The sequence below is a fragment of the Balaenoptera physalus genome (genome assembly GCF_965194825.1).
Source record: "Balaenoptera physalus genome assembly, chromosome: 10".
NCBI lineage: Eukaryota > Metazoa > Chordata > Mammalia > Artiodactyla > Balaenopteridae > Balaenoptera > Balaenoptera physalus.
Window position 1 is genome coordinate 26518955 of NC_138889.1, and position 16474 is coordinate 26535428.

A 16474-nucleotide genomic window follows, 5' to 3' on the forward strand; every position below is an offset into this window, starting at 1 on the left:
TAGCAAAAAAGAATTTTTTAGAATGAAAAGGACTTATAGTTTATATGCTGAAATGAAGGAACCAATTAAGGAGATCCTGAAGCTGTAGATAATAATTTAGAGAATTGGGGAAACATGGACATATGAATAAGAAAAAAACCTTGCAAGTATATAAAGATCACTTGTATCCTTCGAGTTGGATGGATACTGGTAAGTTTGGGAGGAAATAAAGGTAAAAAGAGATAGAAGTTAAATGAGTTTATACTGATAGCCTCAGTTTTCTTTGACACAGATTTTTCAGAGACACATATATACACATACATAATTACAGTTTTAAAATTCTTTCGTAGTTACATGTTTTATTAATCATGCCTGAGAAAACTCATTGTTTTTCATTTTGTACAGCATTATCTTGTAAGGACTAGATACAGTGACAACTTCCAAGCTTTTTGCATATCAGAGCTGAAACTGAAAGTATCTCCATAATTGAATTTTCACTTCTTATTTGTAATAAGTTTATCCTTAGGAGGATACTTTCATAGTGTTTGATCACAGATGAGTTTGGGCATTGCTATCACTCAATAATGTTAAGCATCTGTCAGGTTCTCTCCTATACTATATATTAATTTTTTCTGCATTAAGCAAATATTTATTGGTGGCCTGTGGGAATAAGATACACCTAGGTCCTCTTTCCTTGGTATATTCACAAAAGCCTCTGAAACTAAATTTCCAAGTTAGGCCATACTAAGGCCTGGCATAATAAGTTTTCATCGTTAACAGTTTTTTTGTGTTTGTGGGGTTTTTTTGTTTTTATTTTTTTGAAGCAAGGATAAGACACTGTCTTAACTCAGTAGTTGTCCATTGATGAATAAGTCAAAGAAGACATTGATGAAGCATGGTATTTTGAATATCCTTTCCACAGAATAGGTAATGGGCCGTCCTGAAACTCTGTTGAGATGCTTATCATTTTCAGATTTTGGAGTGGCAGAGAAAACCCTATTACACCTTGAATTATCACTAGAAACATGAATTCAGCCAAATAAAAACAGTGCCTCTGCCTACTGAGGTTGTCAATTTCCATCTTAACAAAAGTGAACATTTCTCCTTTAGATTAAAATCAAGAAAATCCCTTCTGTCCAGGATGCAATAATGGGGTACAAGAAAGAGGAAAACTGAAGGTATTCCCTCTTTACACCTCAACATTGAATTCATTCTGATATCAAATATTTGTTATGATTCTGCTATGACCAGGTGCTTTTTTTTTTTAATTGATTGATTGATTGATTGATTGATTGCTATGTTGGGTCTTCGTTTCTGTGCGAGGGCTTTCTCTAGTTGCGGCAAGTGGGGGCCACTCTTCATCGCGGTATGCGGGCCTCTCACTATCGCGGCCTCTCTTGTTGCGGAGCACAGGCTCCAGACGCGCAGGCTCAGTAGTTGTGGCTCACGGGCCTAGTTGCTCCGCGGCATGTGGGATCTTCCCAGACCAGGGCTCGAACCCGTGTTCCCTGCATTAGCAGGCAGATTCTCAACCACTGCGCCACCAGGGAAGCCCGACCAGGTGCTTTTTTGTGTTTAGAGGTCAAGTTACTGTTCATTCTTGGTAAGTAAGAAAAATCCATGTTTTAGGACTCTGAATAGTAACTTTATATATTTTATATATATATTATATATAATATATATTCCACCTATTCAACAAAATTGTAATTTTCATCATCTCTTACGAATGATCAACTGTATTTACTCTTTGGAAAGGGCTTATAGGGAATTAAAGTCTCCATATACTTTTTATATAAGACCATGGAAACCAAATTCTCAACTGGGAGCAAACTTAGGTTTTGCTATGAAGGTTTATGCCTGCCTGGCCTTAGAGTGGTAGGCCAGGAACTCAAGGTCTAGTTTCTTTCCTCTAAGTTACTTTCATTGATGCCACCCTGAAAAAATTTGGCGGGAGTATTTTTTGAAATAGCTTTATCTCAGGAACCCTTTAAAAATGCTTCAGGGTATGGGGAACATAATTGTCAAAATGTTCAAGCAACTTTTGTTGATTTAAGTGTAATTGATCAGATGCAATACAGGAAAGAGCTGGGTGCAAAAGACAAAAGCCCCGAGGCTATTTCATGTATAGGTTTTGGCTTATCGTACAAAACAGAGAAAGTCTCATACACTCACACAGCCAAGGTCCCCTACTGTTCTCTCCTTTTAGTAGAAATAAAAGAGAGCTAGTTTCTCAATAGCAGCATTCTATCCTTAAGTGGGTACACAGTGATACTCTAACGGGCTCTGGAGCAGAGAATAATTCTGTGGCAGCTCTGACCTCCACTCACCAGGTTCTCTGTAACTTAGTCTTTCATGGCCAAGGACTATAATCATTATTTCGATTTATATTTAGCATCTCAAAATTGAAAGGATTCCATGGACAACAAAACAGTAAGTGATTTCGTTTAGTGTTTTAGTATGGATAAAATAATAAACTATAAAAATACAAATCATCAGTAAAGTTTTTTCTTTCCGGAGAACTATATTCAGAAATTAATGTAAGCATCTAAGGTACGCATGTGTGTTTTTTCACCCATGATCATGTTTGTGTGTGTGTGTGTGTGTGTGTGTGTGCATTCCACTGCTACAGGAGACATGCAAAATAATATCAGATTTGCTACTATATGAAGTACTGATTTCTCCCAAGAACTGTGTGCTCGCAGGTTTCGTTCAGGAAGGTGAGTGCCCTACCACCACATCGCAGTCATATCTCATCACCTTCGGCAGGAATAATTTACACTTTAACCTTACATGCAGGTGTATTAAATTAGTATTACTCATCAGAACTTGCTTATTAATAAAACAAGCTGAATTAGCCACTGGAGAATCATATTTGGAAATTCAATGACAATTTTACATTTTTAATAAAGGCTCAGAAATATTATTGCAGAGCAGGTGGTACAGAAAACTGTGGTCAAATTCGACATTCATTAATAATTGAAGTGTGGAACGTGACAGGTGAAAATTGATATTGATTTCTTTCCTCTAATATTTGGAAGAGTTCTAAAAGGTAAATAAAATGAGATAACAAGACATTCTCACTGATTTCTCTGATCACCTCCTCCCCACATATCACTCCTTTGCCTACCATGTTTTCAATAATTCAATGCCCATAGTCTTTCCAGTTCAGTGCATTATAAAACACACTCAAGCTGGGTTTCAATCATATTAGACTGAAAGCTGAACTTTTTATGAAGGATTATTTAAAACAAAATGCATCTTGAGCCCAAGCGCCTTTGAAACCAAACAATCCTGGGAGTTCAGTAAGGAAATGTCAACACTGTGGAGAACTTTTGGATTCAGAAAATTCAGTAATCCTATTTGATGTATGTTAACCGTATCAATATTAACAACCTTCTGCTTGATTTCAGCACTGATTTGAGAGCTGAGTTACTACTGGTCTTGTATTTTAACTAGTTGTGAAAGCACTGAGAGAGTTGTTCTTGGGTTGAACTTGACCTGCCTCTGGGAATGCTCTCTGTTCTATCCATCTTGAAAAGCTTTATTCAAGTGCATTTCTCTGCCTTCCTTCTTCTCATCTGCACCCCTTGGGAAAACGAAAGATGCTCAAATATAGATGTTAACACTGCAGATGCTCTGTTTGGCAATGGTGTCTTTCAGCTTCCCAATAAAAAATTATATTGCTGACCACCCATTTGACTGAAAAGTGACTCATTTTACTGACAGATATCTGGATTGAGATGCCAAAAGAAATAGGTCATTTCAAATTTACTTTTTAATTTGAGTCATAGCTTTGTGTTGCAACACTACTTGTTCAAAAGTTAGATCATGAAGGTTCCTTCCTATGACCTCCAAATAATTAATCAAAATGTTCTTCAATAGGCTATATAAAAAGCAAGCAGAATATTCCTAATTATTAATCTTTCTCTTGAGTCATATAGTTCTTGTAATTTCAAGGAAGAGAAACTCTAATGTAAAGTGTTACAATAGCCAAGCATACCAGCACTGTTATCTAACCATTCAGCAATTTTCTCTGCCAAGTCACTCTGAACCTTAGACTACATTCTACTACTTAGAATGTCTTTTTAATTAATTTTTAAGGTTCTCCTCTTTTGAGTTAAAAAATGGTCACAATTTTATAAGTAAAATTAAAGAAAAAACACAAAATAGACCATCTGAGATATTTCCATTAGGCATTATATATATATAAATATATATATATATATATACACATAATTTTTATATATATACATATATAAATGCACTGGGATAAATCTCCATCTTCTGTGTCAGTCAGACATAGGTCCATTTTCTTAGGAATAGGGAACTCCTTTCACAAGGGAAGTGAGGAAATTGGCTGGACCATCCTTCTTGAATAATAATTCCATGAAGCCGCCATTTAAGGTTGTCTGGATCTTGGTTCCTTCTAGCAATCTACTACTCCAACAGTGTGTAGTTCATCAAATTCAGGTCTTTCTGAAGCCAGGCTAGAAATACAAAGTGAGGTGGACGACTGAGGTAACTGACCAAAAAGGAGGAGGAAGAGAGCAAAACAATTTCCCAATTTCATTTTTTCTCATATTCTCTGTGCTTTACAAGGGAAAAAAATATTTGGGTCTGAGTTCCTTTCATTCTTAGCCATTATTGGTTCAAAGTCTGAGAAAAAAAATAAAAATAAAAACGAAAATATGGAGTCCAGAATTCCGTTAGCTCTCTTGCATGCAATAACACAACTTAAAAGGCCTTCCAAAATGAAGGGATAAACTTTTAAAAATATAGCCCAATCTTTTCAATCTAAACAAGTAAACACTAAAAATATATTTTAGAAATCCAGCAAACACACTAACCACAGTCAAAGCAAAGGAAGGCTTTTGGCTTACTAAATGACAGTGGCTGTCTACAAGACAAAGAGAATACTCCAAAATTCTATCTGACCTGGCAGAGCTCAGCACAGCTACTACTCTTCTTTCCTAAAATCAAGGCATAAAGAAATTGAATAAAACTTGCCAAAATGTCACCCGCTGCCTCCAAAAGCAGATTAAAGAAGGGCGTGTCCAGAAATCAGGATGAAGAAAACTACTTAGAGAAACCCCTTCTCCTATCAGTGGACCACCAGGGTAATAAAATGATAAGACTTTTTGTCATCTTCTTTTTATAATTTATACATTTAAATTTCAGTTAACATTTAAAAAATATCCAATCAGAATGACAGGCATTTCCAGAAGTATCAGTTTTTTTAATCCTCACCCTATTACAAATGTGAAAACTGAGGCTCAGTATAGCTGTCAAGGAATTTTCCTAAATCATTGAAGCTGTAAATTTGGGACCTAAGTCTAAATCAGTTTCTCACTTTATCTTGGCTAACTTCTTAAAATTCTTTTTAGGGACATGGGGAGGGGGAAGGGTAAGCTGGGACGAAGTGAGAGAGTGGCATGGACATATATACACTACCAAATGTAAAATAGCTAGCTAGTGGGAAGCAGCCAAATAGCACAGGGAGATCAGCTGGGGCTTTGTGACCACCTAGAGGGGTGGGATAGGGAGGGTGGGAGGCAGACGCAAAAAGGAGGGGATATGGGAATATATATATATGTATAGCTGAGGCACTGTTATACAGCAGAGACTAACACAACATTGTAAAGCAATTATACTCCAATAAAGATGTTAAATATATATATAAGAAAGCTATACTATAAAATAGATACAGTGATAATATATCTGAGAGGTGGAATTATGGCTGCTTTTTAATCTGTTTTTGGATTATTTGATTACTTGATTTCTCTATAAAGAATATGAATCCCTTGTGTAATAAAAGTTACTCAAAACCAAAAAACAAACAAACAAAAAAACAATTCTGTTTAGGAAGAGAGGATAGAATGAAGGTTTGAGCATAGAAATCATCTAGAAATCACTGAAGATACTGGGCCTGTAGTGCAGTTTCATTTGTAGTGTGTTTGGCTTACATTCTTATATTTAGTTTTATTTCTATACAACTATCAAAGAAGGAGAAAGAAGTTGGGTAATATTTGCATTTGCAACTAATCAAAGCAGAATTGCTTTTAGCTTTAACAAAAAGATCGTTTTGTGATCTCAGATTAACATCTTTATTCTTAAATGGAGCATAAATAACATTTATTGGCTAAGATTATTTGTAATAAACAAGACTGTTTACTGTTTACCACCTAGCAGATGACTATTTTTAAGTCTCACTGAGTATGCTAAAAGCTTATACTGAGCTCTCATTTTACCAGAGTGAATTTAAATTAACTTCAGCAGCCAGAATTAATGAAACCAGGTAAGTGATGCAAAGATATTCCACAGGGTATTCTGTTTTAATTAGAGATAGAAAATGTGAGTCATTAGAGGTTTTTAAAAATGTTGCATTCTATTACTTTCTCATATTTTAAATCTAGGAATATAGATGAAAACTAAAACATGTTAGCCACCTTAGTTCAGTTTTTAATGTATATCAGCTCTGAATTTATATTGAGTGAATAGTAAAGAGTCTGAATGAAGAACATAATCTGGAGGCATTCAGGTACAAGTCATAAATTTTATTAGAAGTTGAGTATCTGTTAATTAGCAGACAGCCATATAACTTAACTATAAAGCCACTACAATTCAAACATTGTAGCATTACTACATGAATGAACACATATACAAATTAAACAGAAAAGAATATCCACAAATAGTTCTAAGTATGTCTGGGAAGTTTGATTGTGATAAAGTCAAGTTATAATCTTTAAAATTGATGCCTAGAAAACTACACACCCATTGAAAACTAAAGTCTGTACCTCACACTACATACCAAAATAAATTACACCAGTTGCACATGTAAGAAGCTTGCAAGTTGCCACTTTACCCTAACAAGATGCGTCTTTTACAAATGTTTTCTCCCACTCTGTGGCTTTTCTTTTCATTATCTTGATAGTGATTTTCACAGAGCAGAAATTTTCTATTTTAATGAGGTCTAGCTTATCAATTCTTTCTTTCATGGATTGTTCCTTTGGTGTTACATTTTAAAAGTCATTGCCATACCCAAGGTCATCTAGGTTTTCTCCTATGTTATCTTCTGGGAGTTTTACAGTTTTGTGTTTTACATTTAGGTCTGTGATTCATTTTGAGTTAGTTTTTATGAAGGATATAAAGTCTGTGTCTAGATTTTTTTTTTTTCTTACTATGGACATCCAGTTGTTTCAGCACTATTTGATGAAAAGACTATCTTTGCTCCATTGTATTGCCTTTGTTCTTTTGCCAAAGATCAGTTGACTGTATTTATGTGGGTCTATTTTGGGGCTCTTTATTCTGTTCCATTGATCTATTTGTTCTTTCACCAATACCACCCTGTCTTGATTACTGCACCTTCATAATAAGTCTGCAAGCTGGGTAGTGTCATTCCTTCAACTCTGTCCTTCTTCAATGAGGTGACAGCTATTCTGGGTCTCTTGCCTCTTCATATGGACTTTAGAATCAGTTTGCCAATATCCATAAAATAACTTGCTGGGATTTTGATTGGGATAGCACTGAATTTCTGTAGATTAAGTCGGAAAGAACTGACATTTTGATAATACCGAGTTTTCCTATTCATGAACATGCAATATCTCTCCACTTATTTAGTTATTCTTTGACTTCATTCATCATGGTTTTGTAGTTTGCCTCCTATAGAGGTTGTACTTATTTTATTAGATTTATACTGAAGTATTACATTTTTGGCAATGCTAATGTAAATAGTGTGGGGTTTTTCTTAACCTATTCCACCTGTTCATTATTGGTATATAGGAAAGCAATTGCCTTTTGTATATTAACCTTGGATCCTGCAACCTTGCTATAATCACTTATTAGTTACAGGAGTTTTGGGTCAACTCTTTAAGACTTTCTACATAAATGATCATGTCATCTGTGAACAAAGACAGCTTTATGTCTTTCTTCTCAATCTGTACACCTTTTATTTCCTTTTCTTGCCTTACTGCATTAGCAAGGACTTGCAGCACAATACTGAAAAGTTATAATAAAGGAGGACATCCTTGCCTTGTGCTTAATCTTAGTGGGAAAGCATTGAGTTTCTCTCCAGTAAATATGATGTTAGCTATTGGTTTTTTTGTAGATCGTATTTATCAAGTCAAGAAAGTCCCTCTCTATTCCTAGTTTACTGAGAGTTTTTCTCATGAGTGCACGCTGGATTTTGTCAAATGCTTCTTCTGCATGTATTTATATGTTTTTTTTTCCTTTTTTTGTCTTGGATGGATTATATTAATTAATTTTCAAATGTTGAACCAGCCTTACATACCTGACACAAATCCCGTTTGGTCATGGTATATAATTGTTTTTATACTTTTTGGCTTCAACTTGCTAACATTTTGTTGAGAATCTCTGACACAATTTTTATCACATTTCTACTATAAAAGGTTTGGGATTCTAACGAATTTAAGCTATTAATTAGTCTTATCAAATTGTGCTCTTTATTCAAAGATACACCATAGCAGAACCCTGAGAGAATGGATGGTGAATGGTAAGGCCTGAATTTACAATTCTTTTATTCTTTATACCCTGAACCCGTCTCTCAACAAGTGTTTACGGTTGATTTTTTTGGAAATTAGACATAGCTCACTCCATTCATTCATTCAACAGATTCTACAGCAGAAGGGAGGCTTCTAAGGAGGTAGGGTGCATTAGTGGGGCTGCAGGTTATTACAGGGAATCCAAGCAAGGCCTCATAATGGAGACGGTGATATTTGAGAAAAGACTTAAAAAAGTGAGTGGATGAGTACTGTAGATAGTAAAGAGAACAGCAATTCAGGTAAAGCAAACAGCAAGTGAAAATGTCTGCCTACTATACTTGTGGAACATCAAGGACTAAAGAGTATAAGGTGTTTGGAAAAGAGTGAGCAAGGAGTAGAGGTGGAGGAGATGAGATCAAATATATAATGTGGAGGGTAATCATGTAGCAACTTTCCAGCATTTTAAGAAGTTCAGCTTCAACTATAATGAAGGGGAAGACACTGAAGTCACATAATTCTTCTGACTTAGATTCTCAAAGGGTTCTCCAGCCACTGTGTTAAGGACACATTTCAGAGGGATAATAATTAAGATGACAGACAACGAAATCTTAATCCTGAGTGGTAATAGTGGAAAAATCGAGAAACTGTCAAATTCTGGTTCTATCTCAAAGATAGGGCTGACACATTTTGCTTCTGTATTGGATGTGAAAGGAGAGAGAAAGAAAAAAGTCAAAGATGAATCACATTTTGTAACTGAGCACCACGAAGAATGGAGCTGCCCTTTTCTGTTTTGGAAAGTCTACGGGAAAAGCATGAGTGACTATGTCTGTATTTGATTGCAAGGTATATTAAGTTTGGGATGTCTATTAAATGACAAAACAGAGATATTCTGTTACTAAGCAGTCTTGTTAGGTGGACCCAGTCCGTAAAGGACAACCATCAACCTACCTAATCTGCTCAATTTGAAGACCCATAAAGGACTTTGGGGCATTAGTTTGAAGAGGGCTTCCTTTTGCGTTTGTGTGTATGTGTGTAATTCGCTTTGACACTGTGGTTAGGCTGAAGTAGCACTATTCTGGGCTTTCATCTTTGGCAACTTTTTCCTCACCAAGAAGCTTTTTTATTGGGTTGACACCAAATGAGTATTTGCCTGATTCTTCATGTCCTGATTCTTTAACTATTTTCCTAGTTTGGACAGCCACAAATTTGGTTAGTATTTGTTAATTTCACCCTTCAACATGGACACACTTGAAGCCAAGTGAACTCCCACCACACTGATGGTAGACTCCATCTGAGCATGCTCAAAAGAGCACAGAAGGTTGTCCACGGGGAGGGTACTATCAGAGGCTGATTGACAGTATCTGTGTTGTAGACCAACTTAAGGGCAAACACATACGGTTCTTACGCTTTCCTTCTCCTGTTAATAGGCAATGGCAGGCTCTGGATCACAATGTTTGAACCCAGCAGGAATAGTTTTGCACTGTATGTGGCATGACTATGATAAGGGGTATATATCGTATCTAGAATGTATCTTCTTTTTTATGCTACACAAATACAAAACTAAACTAAAACTGAACAACTAAAACTGACACATCAAAAATTTCAACTTCTCATCAGCCTTAAGCCAAAACTAGGGTAACAGTAATACAATTCTCCTGTCAAGCTTCACTGCCACTGCAAAGTTGTTCAACAGGACATTTCTAAACTTTTAAAAACTGACCTGGTCACAACCCCGTAAAAGTCTACAGATCATAAAGAAGTGTGATGGGATTATATAACTACGCAGAAGACAAGTCACTAGGACATCATTTTGACAACAAGCAGCAAACCTGCAGCATAGGAAAATCCCAACAGGAGAATGAGGCGCACACCCCTCCCTCTGGGTATTCAAGGGCAGGACTGACACCCAAGATGCTCTTCTCTCAACCTCAGCAATGGTGCCTTTCACAGAGCAACTATGCAGTCTCCCAAGACAACTGGGAAGGAGAATCTGGTACTGACAGTATTAACCTGCCATGAGGCCATAAGCAAGGGAATGTGTGTGGCCTTAGTGAGAGAGCAGAGGTTTGGGAGATGTTGCTTTATGTTGGCTTTCAGATCAGGAATTTGAACATATAGCCCGCAAACAACATTTTTTGAAAGCATATGAACATTCTTGAGTATGACAGCTCCATGTGAGGGGTCAGAAATGGCAGTCAAGTTCGTTTCACTGGGTAACAGCTGATTTGCAGACTGGAGAACAGGCTTCCTTGTTTACAGACATAACCACAAGGCTGCCAGTTGTGTGCCAAATCCACCCAACTACACATTTGCATTGGGAGAGCGACCAGACAAGTTTCACATGGATTTATATCAGAGAGGGAAATGCTTCTTGTAAGGCTCTGTCAGTTTAAAAACCAAAAAGAATGACCATCCACCTTTCCCAATTCAACCCCCTATATATCATAAATATGATAGCTACATACCTGCAATTTATTATATACATCACGAACTTTGATGAATGGAAAGCCCCTAAAAAGATATCAACAAAACGAAGTTAGATCTTGATGTGAATACATCACCCGTTAAACCCAGTTAATACAACTATTTAGTATTATGTACAGTATCCATACAGAACTGTGTATAAAAATAAATAAGCTCAAAAGAAGGACCTGGAGGGCTCTGCTACGGAGAAAACTGAACAGAATTCAGCCGACTGGCCTGGTGATAACTCTCTGAACTGCTGAGAGGCCCCTTCATTTCCTACGTTCAGGATGGTTGAGATTTCAGTCTCACTTCTTTAAATGGTGATATTAATCGTTCTCTAATTTACCACTCTGTGTGACGAGGATGGACCTGAGATTAAGTGTCTCAAGAAGAAGATAGGAAACCACAGAGTTGTTAAACTCAAGTGCAAAGACTGGGGATTCAACACTATAGTTTATGCAACAGCAATTCACATTACCATTTGCAAAACAGTAGTTGGTTGTCCAATGGGGATTATAAACATCCATTTAACATGAGCTACTGAACAGATACTTTACACAGTAACTACTTCAAGTACTATTTAAAATCAATTCTCTATGTTTTCTTAAGCAATTGTTTACCCCCAATTTCGTGAATACTACCAAGTAGGTCACTTGAAAATCATCTAGAGCAATCTATTTCACTTAGCAAGCCTAAAGCTATAGTTCAACAATTTCATTTACTGTTCTATGACAAAAATTACTATGAACAGCTATCCCCTGGATAAGCAATCAGCTAAAGCTAGTTTGACTCACTAAATCTGATTTACTGAGTTAATAAGCCAGTTGATTTAGAATAGTTCTAATGCATATTTCTCATCCATTCTGTATTAAACTATTCTCCATGCCTAAAATGTCTTTTTTCCCATTCGTACATATCCAAGTTCCTACTTCTGTGCTGTAGGGCTTGGCTCAACTACACCTGCCTTTAGTGAAACTTTTCTCACCTGCACAATTGGTAATAATTTTAGTCTCCTCAAGACTCCCACGGGGTTACCTCTGTTGTGACACTTGAGAAACAACTTGAAGCTCCCAATTACTTTTTGTTTCTCTTCCTTAGACGGCTCATTAGGCAGATGCCATGTGTGAGTTATCTTTTTTCCTCTATAGAAAGCACCAGAGACCGCCCACATAATAGAAGTTCCAAAATAAAGAATTCTGAACGACTGAAAAAGACAGGGAATGCGAGCACGTTACCTGTTCCTTTTTGCACGTCTGCAGTACGCCACGGCAGGAAACCAGACACACCAGGTGGTAGAGGTTCAGGAGCATAACATTCTTTACCAGCAGAGTGTTTCCTTCCATTACTTACAGGTTTCTTTGAGGCCAAGCCTATGTTTGACAAAGCATGAAAAGAAGGAATCAAGATGTACCAATAGTCTACAGAGCAACTGTCACATGGTTACACTTTGAAAGGAATCAAACAGGCACTTGACAATGATGCCAAGCCCATTAAAAAGAGGATCGTTTGGTACAAAGGTTTTACGTAAGCCGGCATTTTTAAAAAATATAAGTTCTCTACAGTAACAAGTTATTTTAACTAAAACAAAAGTATTGAGATGTGCAGAAATGCAAAAATAAATTTTTAAAATAATCCCAAAGTATGATACATTTTATGTATCATGCAGAAGCACTCAAGTTTACTGAATCTTAGAACACCTTTGGCATTTCTGAATCTTAAGGACAGAGAAACAGATACACCCATGACTTCTGCCAAACAGAATCTTCAGAATTAGACCAAAATTTCAATTTAAGATGAATTTTTCTATGTAAAAACAATAAAAGTTATAAGGCTGCAAGTTGCTGGGTGGCAGGTGAATCAATGTTACTCTCCTATAAGCCTGTCAACCGTCACTGCTCCTTTGATTTCATATAGAAAACACACAAAAAAACAAATGAAACCCACTGGATAAAAGAGTGAAATGTGGAGACTTATCCTATATTTCAGTAGTAAAGAGGCAAGTATCTTTATATGAAATATTTGGTTGCAAAAACTAGACCTACGTGTTAATAGTTTATTTAGAACAAGCCATATATTAAAATTCACATTTAAATATTTAATTTGAATTTACTGAAAACAAACATCATAAGTTAAAATGGTTATATTGATCCTTCAAATCTACTATATTTTATGTTATTTTATTTACTTTAATAGATCTTTATTGGAGTATAATTGCTTCACAATTCTGTTAGTTTCTGTTACACAACAAAGCCAATCAGCCGTATGCATGCACATGTCCCCATAGCCCCTCCCTCTTGAGCCTCCCTCCCACCCTCCCTATCCCACCCCTCTAGGTCATCGCAAAGCACCGAGCTGATCTCCCTGTACTATGCTGTTGCTTTCTACTATATTTTAGCAGCATTAGGATGCAGGGTAAAATGGAGTGTATGTGGTAATATAGGACAAATATTTCATAGAGTGTAGGTTATTGATAATCACCACACGATCCTGTGTGATTTACATGTGTCTTAAAAATATATAGGAGCTCAGTTCATTTTGTGCTATTTTATTGTGTTTTCTAACTTAATTACCGTCAAAAAAAATGTTTGCATGCATGTGGGTTTGTATGTGTATACCCTTCCTTTACTTTCAGAAACTAATGCAAATACATCTGTATAAAAAAATTTTTTTTTTTTTTTTTTTTTCACACACACACACTGTATTTTATTTTTACAAGAGATAAATAGACTGACACCAAGCATTGCACATGGATGACCACAACAAAAGCAACAATGATTGCAATTACCAAACATGAAACACACTCATACTATGTCATAATATTGACATTCAGTCCAGTAATCCTCCACTGTAACAGCTCCTTTACTTTGCAGTGAAAATTGATTTGTATATTCTTTGCCTCTGAGTCCTTGTGGGATTTTTTTTTTTTTTTTTTTAAATTCAGACAGAAAGTCACAAAAATTATACTCATCCTCATCAGTTCACTCAGTCCCATGTAATTAATTGTTTTTTTTCATCTTGATCTTTTGTTAGCACTTTTATGAGTTCATGAGTTTTTCATCAGAGTTCTGAAAATGCTTATTCATTCAGTTCAGCAGTACAGTCAGTTACCAGAAACCTGTACTTGTCAGAGTCTTTTCCATGAATTTCTTGAAGATGAAACCCTTTTATAGGAACATATTTGCAAGATCATCAGAGTACACCCAGAACTGTCTGTAAATGACAAAGGACTTAAAAATGACCACGGTAAAAGATTTGATGAAAATCATTAAAGGAATTAAATGTTACAATAGAAAATATCCACTTAATATAAAAGGAAAATGGAGGTACAACAAAAATAACAAAACAAAAACATGAGGCATGTAGAAAACCAAAGGTAAAATGTTAGACATAAATAATTTCTACCTTATCAATAATAAAAACTAAATGTAGTGAATTAAACAATACAATCAAAAGGCATATATTGTCAAACTGCATTTAAAAACATGTTTTCTACAGGAGACACTCCTTGGATTCAAAGGTCTAATGTGAACAAAGTAAAAGGATGAAAAAATATACATCATGCAAATAGCAACCATAAGAATGCTGAAGTGGCTATACTAATACCAGAAAAACTAGACTCTAAAACAAACAAAAAATTACTATATATGAAAAGAGACATTTTATGATAAAAAAAGGGAAGATACAAAAATTATTAACATATGTGCCCTGAATAAGATAAAACCAAAATACATGAAGAAGAAAATACCAAAATACATGAAGAATTGAAGGAAGAAATAGATCATTCCACAACATTAGGTAGAGGTTTCAGTACTCCACAGTCAATATGGATAGAACAATTAGGCAGAAGATCAATAAGGATATAGAAGAATTGGACAACACTATGAATTATCAAGACCTAATAAATGTCTACAGAACACTCAACCAAACAGTAAAATATGCATACCTCTCAACTACACGTGAAATGTTTTCCAGCATAGATGACATGCTAGGCTATAAGACAAGAGATTGAAACCCACATACATTGCTGGTGGGAATATCAAATGGTGCAGCCATTTTACAAAACAGCTTGACAGTTCCTCCAAGTGTTACATATAGAGTTACCCTATGACCCAGCAGTTTCACTACTAAATATATACCTAAGAGAAATAAAAACTTCTGTCTACACAAAAGCTTGTATGTGAATGTTCACAGAAGCATATTTCTGAAAACAAAAGGTGGAAAAAATTCAAATGTCAATCTGACAAATGAATAAACAAAATGTGGAATATCCGTACAATAGAATAGCATTCAGCTATAAAAAGGAATGAAATATTGATCCATGTTACAACATGGATGAACCATGGAAGCATTATGTAAAGTAAAAGCAGCCACTCTCAAAAGATCACATATTGTATGGTCCCATTTATATGAAATGCCCAGAAGAGCAAATCTGTAGAGACAGAAAGGAGATTAGTGGTTGCCTAGGGCTGAGAGGGTTGAGGAGAATGAAAAAACTTTGTTAATGTGTAGTGGGTTTTTTTGTGGGGGGACAAAAATCTACAATTGGATTGTTGTGATGCTTACACACGTCTTTTAGTGGTTACACTAAGAATCACTGAATTGTATACGTTAAAGGGTTGAAATTATGGTATGTAAATTACATCCCAATAAAGCTGTTAAAATTATGATAATTTTATATTTATAAATTTGCAAATTCATCCAAAATTACACATTCTTTAAAAATGCAACCTAACAAGACTAACCCAAGAAAGAAAAAATATCTAAAAAATCTATATCTACTCAGAAAGTTGTTTGTGTACTTAAGTACCTTTACAGAAAATGATTTCCAGGGATAAATGGCTCTCCAAGTAAGTTCTTCCAAATATTTAGGGAAGAAATAGTGGTAATCTTACATAAAAATCTTCCAGGAAACAGAAAAGAATATATTGCTCCAAATTTTTATAATCCCAACATAAGCTTCAGATGAAAACTAAAAATAATATTACAAGAATAGAATCACAGGCCAGTTTCTCCTTTGAACATGAATGCAAAATGTGTAAACAAAAGCACAAACTGTATCCATGGTATGTAAAACAGTAATATATCACAATCAAATTGGCTGTATTCTAGTAATGCAAGGTTGGTTTAATGTTCAGACATGAAAGTGATCCCAGGAAAGAATTAGAATGGGGAAAAAAGTCATTTATAAAAGAAGTCTTGGGAATTCCCTGGTGGTCCAGTGGTTAGGACTCGGTGCTTTCACTGCTTGGGGCCTGGCATTCAATCCCCGGTCAGGAACTAAGATGATGCAAGCCATGAGGCAGGGCCCAAAAAAAGAAAAAAAAAAAAAAAAAGAAAGAAAGAAGATAAGAAGTTTTAACCAGGAGAAGCACAAGATTGAATAATCATAACAGACAACGCCTTATGAAACTTACGTGAAGATTATGGAACATTCTAAAATTTTAAAACAAAAATTGTTAAAGATTCAAGAGGATGTGACAAATATTGTACATAGGCAAAAAATAAAATAAAATAAAGTAAAATAAAATACA

At 35.5% G+C, this 16474-nt stretch overlaps 1 long non-coding RNA gene across 1 annotated transcript; it reads right to left on the reverse strand.

Annotated features, from left to right (window-relative positions):
• Positions 1–2850: 2850 nt before the first annotated feature.
• LOC309636379 lies at positions 2851–13606 on the reverse strand. The gene is made up of 2 exons (XR_014250000.1): positions 10943–13606; positions 2851–4466 (listed from the first exon to the last, which is right to left on the reverse strand). It is a non-coding gene; the product is annotated as an uncharacterized lncRNA (long non-coding RNA).
• Positions 13607–16474: the final 2868 nt, after the last annotated feature.